The sequence below is a fragment of the Trachymyrmex septentrionalis genome, unplaced genomic scaffold (genome assembly GCF_001594115.1).
Source record: "Trachymyrmex septentrionalis isolate Tsep2-gDNA-1 unplaced genomic scaffold, Tsep1.0 scaffold36, whole genome shotgun sequence".
NCBI classification, from domain to species: domain Eukaryota; kingdom Metazoa; phylum Arthropoda; class Insecta; order Hymenoptera; family Formicidae; genus Trachymyrmex; species Trachymyrmex septentrionalis.
This window is the reverse complement of record NW_017305525.1, coordinates 730,238-738,987: the sequence shown is the minus strand read 5'-3', so window position 1 is coordinate 738,987 and position 8,750 is coordinate 730,238.

The following is an 8,750-nucleotide window of genomic DNA, read 5'->3' as shown; positions in this document are numbered from 1 at the left end:
TTTTTTAATATCATTCTTTCTCTAAGAGTTTTCCTAATAATTTCCCCCCTTAAAATAACAGCATCAAAAACTATATTTGATAGTATTAATAATAGTAACTCTTACTTTTCATTTTTTGAAGGAACATTAAGAAACTTGGGCTGTAGACAAAAAGTCTCAGACAGAGGGAGTAAAAATATAATTACAGACCACTAATATTCCATTTATACCTATTTAATCGCTTAATGCATAAAACTATATTGTACGAAAGATGGAAATAAATTTTGTTAAGATAAAGAGTCTTAATTAAATTTAAAAAAAATCATTTTCCTCTATCATAACTCTGCACAATCTCACAGACTATTACCAGCTAAAAAATTCAATAGTTAGAAGATGTCTATTATTACTTGCGACTTTTACAATATTTGCATCGTGGTTCTTTTCACGGAGCAAAGTCACATCACACGAGAGGCGTTCTTCACGAAGAAAAGAAAGAAAAGCGCTGCCAATGTTCGTTCATTCATTCATTCATTCATTCGCGTAATATTTTATTCGCGAGAGAGTCGCTATGTATCCAGCACTCGATAGGATGTTCGCAAACATTCGCGGTGCGTTGGCGAACGTGAAACCCGCCATGTTTGTTGATCGTAAGGAAGGATTCGCGCAATGAGACTGCCGACTCTTCGGCGCGCGAGCGAAAAAATACGGCACGTGTGTTCGATTAGCCAGCTCCTTTGTCGTAGCCAGTAATCATGCACCACCACCACCACCACCATCACCACCACCACCAGCATCGGAAGCTGTCATTCACGAGCCGAGAGAGATCACGCCGAGCTGATCTTGCTGGCGGAGCATCCCAGACGAAGCCACACCGTCATCCGGTCATGCTGCGTGCGATACACACCCGCAGCGCAACGCGAGTATCATGTTTTATTTATAGCCGGCGACATGCCGTCTTAACAATGCTCTTCCCTCGAACCATTTTCCGCGAAGAGATAAACGGTGCAACGCCCCTTGATCCGTCAAATTTTTTTCCTTAACGCCACTCAATTGTAGAACGCGATGATCCGTAATCGATTGAGAATATTATAATATTATTAGAAAACTTCTTCCTCTTCTACCTTTTAATTCTTAATTCTTTTCAATTGTTATAGATGTCGTATGATGTAAGTTTCAATAAGTCTTTAATTCCTCGAGTAATGATAATGTCAGATGCTTCAATCTATGGAGGATACTTTGAGATAATATCCTACAGCAACTTGACGATGAAAAAATCAAGGTTATGCCACGCTGTTCTCTCTCAGTTTAATATTTTTATCACTGTGTGACGTAAGGGCGCGAAATTATCATTCAGTCCCGAGGCGCCGTGAGGGAGGCTCGATGTCGAAGTTTCGCCTCTCGGTAGAATTTCATCGCACATCCCTCGCGAAGCGGCGCATATTTACGATTCGATACCGTTAAATATCCCTTCTAACTTTATTCTTAAAGTCGCCTTGCGGGTACCATCGCCAAAACATGTCAACTTTTTCAGCGAAGAAAATATGCATTTTGCAAAGTGCAACGTATAATAACCGATAGATATCCTTATGTGAAGTTATACTTGCTCTTTTGGTAATTCATATAATACCAAAATTGGAACGATATCCTTATATATGAGTTATATTGACATATTTATATATCCAGACAGTAGAATTATATTCTAGAAATGTTCTATGATTATTTTTTGAAAACTTTGGAATATTCTTAAAAAATACATGTAAAATATAAAAGACGTTCTAGAAATATACATATTCATAGCATGTTCAATTGAGATTATTCTCCTAATTTTAGGAAAGTGCAGAGAATGTTCTATCAAATCATCAATAGTATATTCTCAGAGATATCTACGTTGTTAACAATTGATTGATTGCTACAAATATTTCTAGAACATTTGTTATACTTAATACGTATCTTTTGAAAATATTCCAAAGTTCCCAGAAAATATTTATAAAACATTTCTAAAATATAATTACTTTTTTAGATTAATCTACAGTTATTGATTTTTCATTGTTTTTTTATTGTCCATTTCAAACAATTATGTGAATCTTTAAAAAGATTTAATAAATAAAGCTTTTTGATATAAAATCGTAATAGCAAAAGAAGTGCTAATCAAATCTCATAATAATGAAAGTTTTTATATAGGAATTCGTATCGATTTTCCAATACTGAATTTGTTTTAAATTGAATCTAATTGCATGTGTGTGTGTGTGTGTGTGTGTGATCGAAAAAATTCTCCCAAGACTCGCAGTAATGTTATCAGTTCTAAAGTGGATATCGGATACCTTTGATCCAAACAACATTATCTGCTTTGCTGGAAAATTGCTAGGAAGTGTATTGGTTCGACGGCTATCATTACAGTGCGCGCGTTTGCGCAGGTAATGCTGCTTTTTCGCGCGGCTTTTTACCAAAAGGATGCTTCGCCCGGTCGGGGATCAATCTTGTCCGCGGCGAACTCAATAATCCTTTTCGGACGCTGCCGTACAATGTTAGCAATTTAATGGGGGTTCATTGTACCCGAATACCCGCGCCTCCCATAGTGGTCGTTAATCAACAACCGGGGGGGTAAAGAACTGGCGAATTTTGAAGTATAACGTCGAGGTGTCGGTGAGAACTGACAATTATTTAACTTAATTACTATACTCGTATCTAAATAATACTTGTTATGAATTTCTTGAACTATGAATTTTTAGACCAAGGAAATACTATTTAAAATTTTTCAGGATTTGAGAACTTTTTTCTTATTCAAATTTAAAAAAAAATCTATTTACATTCCAAAGGAAGAGAAAGAGAGCAAGAGAGAACCTTAATTTACTAAATTCCTTCCATTTTCAAAATTAATTGAAAAAAATTATTTAATTTAAATTCTTTTAATTTTACTTTTTCGTACTTCAAATTCGACATATGCAGTATTTAGATATTATTATGCATCTTTTAGAACGCTTTGTATCGGAAATAATGGTTTATTCTCTATGTCACATTATTTACATTGTAAATAAATAGCAATTCAAAATTAAATGTGTTGCAAATAATAGATTTAATCTAAAATCTAAAACTTTAGCAAATATATGGTCATTTAAATATCAGGTTGATTGAGCAGTTTTTATAATTGGTCATTAACTATCAATAAAAAATCACTGATTATCAGTAACAATCATTAATTATCAATAACAATTATATTAACAATTCGATGATTTAAAACATATTTTCAGCTATAGGATCAGTGCTAAATCTTCCTAGCAATTTCCGAGAGAGGATCGCATCCCGGCATATTCGATAATTGCTCGATCCTTCGTTGTAGCTCACGAGCGGACCCGAAGTGGAAACTGGACCCGTTGCGTTTAAAGAGCTCGGGACACCAAAAGGATCAATTTAGAAATCAGTCGCAGCCGGTCTGGTTAAACCGGTCGCTCCTGCTCCTCGCAATTCCTGAATCGCTAGAAAAAAATCCCCTACGAAAAACGCTAAACTAACTACTTGGCACGTTGCTAATACCGCATAACCGATAAAATGATTACTAAGTCTCTGGTAATAGCGAAAGTAATTAGGACGAGTTAGTGTCAATCTCCTTCTTATTGTCGCGTCTTTCCTCGTTAATCCAGTTTTCATTTTTATCATTTATTGTTGAATTTTTATCACGCAAATAAACTTCCGCGCAATTGTCGTTGGAATTTTAATTATTCAGACCTGTGGTTTGAATAATTAAAATTAGGAAGAATTCCTCCTTAGGAAGAATCATTGAGAGATTGTCGTAGTGGAATTCTTAAATTGGTATAATGTTTTTTTAAATGCAAATATCGAGTTCTATTCATGTCTCATATAAATTGTCAAAAACAAAAATGTTTTCTGTACACGGAAAGAACAATTTCGCAAAAGTATCTAAAAATTTGAATACATCTAAACTCTTTTAAATACAAAAATAATTTATTAGACTGTTAAAATAATTATATAAACACTTAAGCTGATCGTTAGAATAATATCAAATTTTTTGCAATATTGCTTACCATATTTAAATTTTGTCCACAGTTTACATAATTATTTTAGTTATATAAAGTTATTTTTAGATTTGTATCTAACTAAATTTTTAGATACTTTAACAAAATCGTTTTTCCATATGTCGTATGTTTACGGTAAAAAGAGATAAAATGTTAAAAAGATTATTTTAATAATTTTACTTTAATAATTTTACAAAGTGTCTATATTAAAATGTCTACGAAGAAAAAGGAAAGCATCAATCTCCTGTAGCATCTCGAAAATTTAATAGCACTACAGTTTCGATACTTTGTTTCTTTAGAGCATTTCTAAACTGACAGAGCATCGACAGGTATCCTGAGACTGGATGAATAATGATATCGGTAACGATACGCGGCGAGGGATTCCTCAGGTTATCGATCGTCGCGGGATACGTCGCAAGGCCGCCACCACTGACCATTAATTTAATTGCGGAATCGCGACGGCAGGATGTGTGCTCCGAATGCAACGGTGATTGTTTCGATGCGGTACGCCGGTGCATCCGACGCAGGAATCCGGCGATGCGGGGGGGCCTCGTCGCGCACGCTTCGGAATCCTGCGTCGTGCGAACGGGCCGTAGGGCCCGAGACGCGAGCCCGAAGAAAAAGGGATCGCCACGAAGGATCTCTGGTTCTGGACACCGCCCCATTTTCAGCACGAGCGAAAAGCGAGGCCGAAGGCATTTAAAATTTCAGAAATAAGTACTTGAAAAAAGTTACTGATGCTTTTGCGTTAAAAAAAAATACACGAGTTATCTTTATACTATATATCCAAATTATTTGTATAATATTAATATTTCAATGATATACACATGTATAGCGTATCTAATAAGTGACACGTATTAGATTAGAAATTTAAACAAATATATGAGGCTCGAAAGAATCTATCAGTGAAAAATGTAAAAAAGCCCATCAGAGCCTACATCAGTTATTTGGATGCACAAAAATTCTTTATTTTTCGTGTCAATGTAACAAAACAAATAAAATATACGTTTCAACCCTTCAATTCGGGTCTTTATCAATATAAAATATAAATCGAAATTACATAATTAACGCAAATTCCGGGAGTTGATGATTCCCGACAAATTAGTTCGTTCTTCTTTATTCAAATTAGCTATGTAATGAAGAACTACTGGTAAGAGATTAGAAATTTATATCTTTAGACTAATAGTTTCTATTTTTGTTATATTTAAAATACCAGTTTTTCATTGATATTTCTCTTCGGGAGGGTTGTTTATTAATCTCGATTTAATAAATACTATAAGCTAGTTTTGCAAAAGATATGTTAAAAAATCCTTTATATACTTAAATATTTTGTTTTTGTAAATTCAGAATGCATGCGAACATCCGACGAAATGCCCAGATACGAACCGGACCACTTTCGTTATTTCCGTCCCTTTATTCCTCGCTGCGGTATTTCTCGGACTTCCCTCGATCGCATGTCGAACTTCTCAACACGACCGCTTATGCGAAGTTCGGACCATGGCAGTGATATCCATTCATTTCGCCGGTATTTGGATGCTTGGGGCAGAGAGCGAAGGCGATGAGCAGAGAGAGCCGGAGAGGAATCCGATAATCTCTTTAGCAGGGTGTCACGTAGGTGCTGCAGTTACGCGGCAAGTTTTTTCGTTTATCACATACGAATCGGGGAGGCCTTCTTCCTTCCAGCCGGACCGTGGGATCAAACAGGATTTCACAGACGAGGCGCGGTAACCGAATACACGCCGATCCCGAAGCCGTCCCGAAGTCCATCGAGAGGTGATGCGTTTCGGGTCCGAAGGATGTAGGTACTTTTCCAAGATCGATTTGCCGAAGGAGAATTTTACCTTGACGCAACGTTTCGTCACGCACTTCGCGGTAGCCTAAGCTAAGTGTTGCTAATCGCATTGCTCGTATTTTCGTACGAGTTTGGCCTCGGTACTTCGATCCGTGATATCCAGCATTATATTTTACTAAACCGAGCGTTTATTCGAAGAAAAAAGAGAATTTCTCTTTACATTACTATTCGTGATATTATTAACTCGCTTTGTATTTTTATTCCGTGTATCAGAACTGATACACGGAAAGAACGGTTTTGCTAAAGTATTTAAAAATTTAGTTAGATACAAACCCCTGGAAATAATATTATGTTAGACCATCAAGATAATTACGTAGAACGCTCAAATTAGTTGCTAGAGTGTCAAAACTTTCTGCAGCATTGCTCATCATGCTTGAGTTTTCTACATATTTTGATAATTCAATAAAATTCTTTTCAGATATATACATTGAGAAAAAATTTACTAAAGAGCTTATATTACATTTTTTTTTTTCAATAGTAATAACTAAATATTCACTTATAGTAAATAAATATTTGCTCAATAATAATGATAGTTAAATCAAATTAATAGTTCTTGTACCACATATATTATACATATTTTTTTTAATTTGCTAAATATTTAATTAGTACTATTCAAACAAAAATATTTATTTAAAAAATTTAGTAGATTTTTTTTTATAATCTAAATTATTATATTTTAGATGCTTCAGCAAAATGATTGTCTCCGTGTATAAATAAGAAAAATATATAGAAGAATATTTGCGACTTTTCTCTTCGACTCATCTGATTTTTATACGATAGCCGCCAGCACAGTTTCTCACGCTCTTGGCGGTTTCATAGTCGGCCTGCTTCCTTCTCGCTGGTTGCGCACAACAAATAGCGCTATCGGTCCTCGTACTCGCGCTTGGAGGCGCAAGAACTATAGTAACACTCGCAACGGGTGATTGTCACCTGGCCGTAGGAGTGTTAGACCGTGGAAGCGTCTTATCGCTTGCGACGTGCTACGTTTATCGCACACTGGGCAGGTAAGCCCAAGCGGGCGTATCTCCGTGTTACGACCGTACGGACTGTTGTTTGTATCATAGCGATGACCAATAATCGTAAGTCAGCGATAGTGCGTACGGCGTACTGGAAGAAAATGGGTCGCGCGCGTATACAATTACGGCTACAGACTGAACGGTCTTTAAAAATGACGGCGGCAATTTAAAAACCTGTAAAGTCTAATTCATTCGGTGGTGCAATCGAACGGATATTTATAGCAGGGTTGGTAAAAACTAATGCTTTTTTTTTTTTTTAAGAATAAAATATTAGTATTGTGTTTTTTTTTTAAATATGTTTTTAATGCTTCAAATATGTTTTAAAAAGTACTATAAAAAAAACGTATTTGAAATATATTAAAAACATCAATTAAAACACGTTTTACCAATCCTGATTTATAAACCGGTTTTTTGTACGCCTTCCAGGAGTGCGTTCGCTTTGGCGCTCGCAGCGCTTGTAAAGCCCATTCTATAATTGCATAAGTGTAGTTGTAAGTGGCTGTATTTGTAAAAATTGACCAATCACAGCTGAATATTTTCTTCATATCCGACTACGATTGGTCAATTCTTATAACTACAATCATATATATATGACTACACTTGTGCAATTGTAGACTGGGCTTAAGCATCATTTGTTTAATATTTATTTAATATAAATAACAAGGATAAAATGATGCTTACAGCGTGTGAGCGTACAAAGCGAATGCACTTCAGGTGCAAAAACAATAATAGCCATTTAAATGTCGATTTAAATCGATCTTTTAAGTTGCTCTTTAAATTTCTCGGGGAACTTTAAAGCTTTTATAAATTATATATAAATTGAAGTAAGAGGATTCCTTGTATTACAATTAATTAAAAAGACAAGTAAATTAGGGCAATTATCGGCGCTCTAATTGGTGCACTTAAATAACTAACAGACCTTAGTGTTTTGAAATGTATTTTACATTAATGCATGTATGTACATACATGTACGTTTCGGCTAAATTCTAGCCTTCTTCAGCGTGGAAACATGATAAATTTTCGCTATGCGATCTGCACACGTGGGAACCTTTGGTAATCTCTCATACATTTTACCATGGCCAGTTGATATGCTGGATGGTCTCATGAAGATTGAGACCTCAGAATCACGTATACAGAAAAATGATAATAACGCAGTATAAAGTCCAGATAAAAGTATATAAAACGATACAATGATAAAATGATAAAACGTATTGTAAAGTGGATGATATAAAATTAAAAATAGACAACGATCTTGATAGTTGTGTATCACATATTAAAAATTTAAATTAATTTAAATTAATTTTTATAAATTACACGCTCTTTTATTTCTTCGTTTATTATATCGCTAAGGTGAATAATATCTTTAATGAATTTTATGGATATTTACCCTTACAAAGATGTAATATATTAGCCAATTAATACTGATTAATTTATTACTGAAAAACAGTAATTAATTACTTATTAGGAATACTAAAAACTGCTTTTAATACTCAAAAACAACAATTAATTAATAATTGTCTTTCAATAATAAATTCATCAGTTATTAAATTTTTGTAAAAATTATATATTTATTGCAAATCTATGATGGAATTATAATGTTACATACACTAAGAAATAACACGTAAAAAGTTATTTTGCTGCTTCAGCTAGAATTATAGCTGTTTTTTATATCTAATAGAAAATTATTTATCATACAAATAGAATTTATAGCACAAATCTAAATTCTATCTCTGTCATCTATATGATTATATCATGCAATACATATCCAATATCGCAGTACTTGCTAGAAATTTATCTATTTTAGCTATTTTTCTTACTTAGATAATTTTTGCTATAACTGCAAGATTACTTTTTTTATAGTTTTAATTAAAT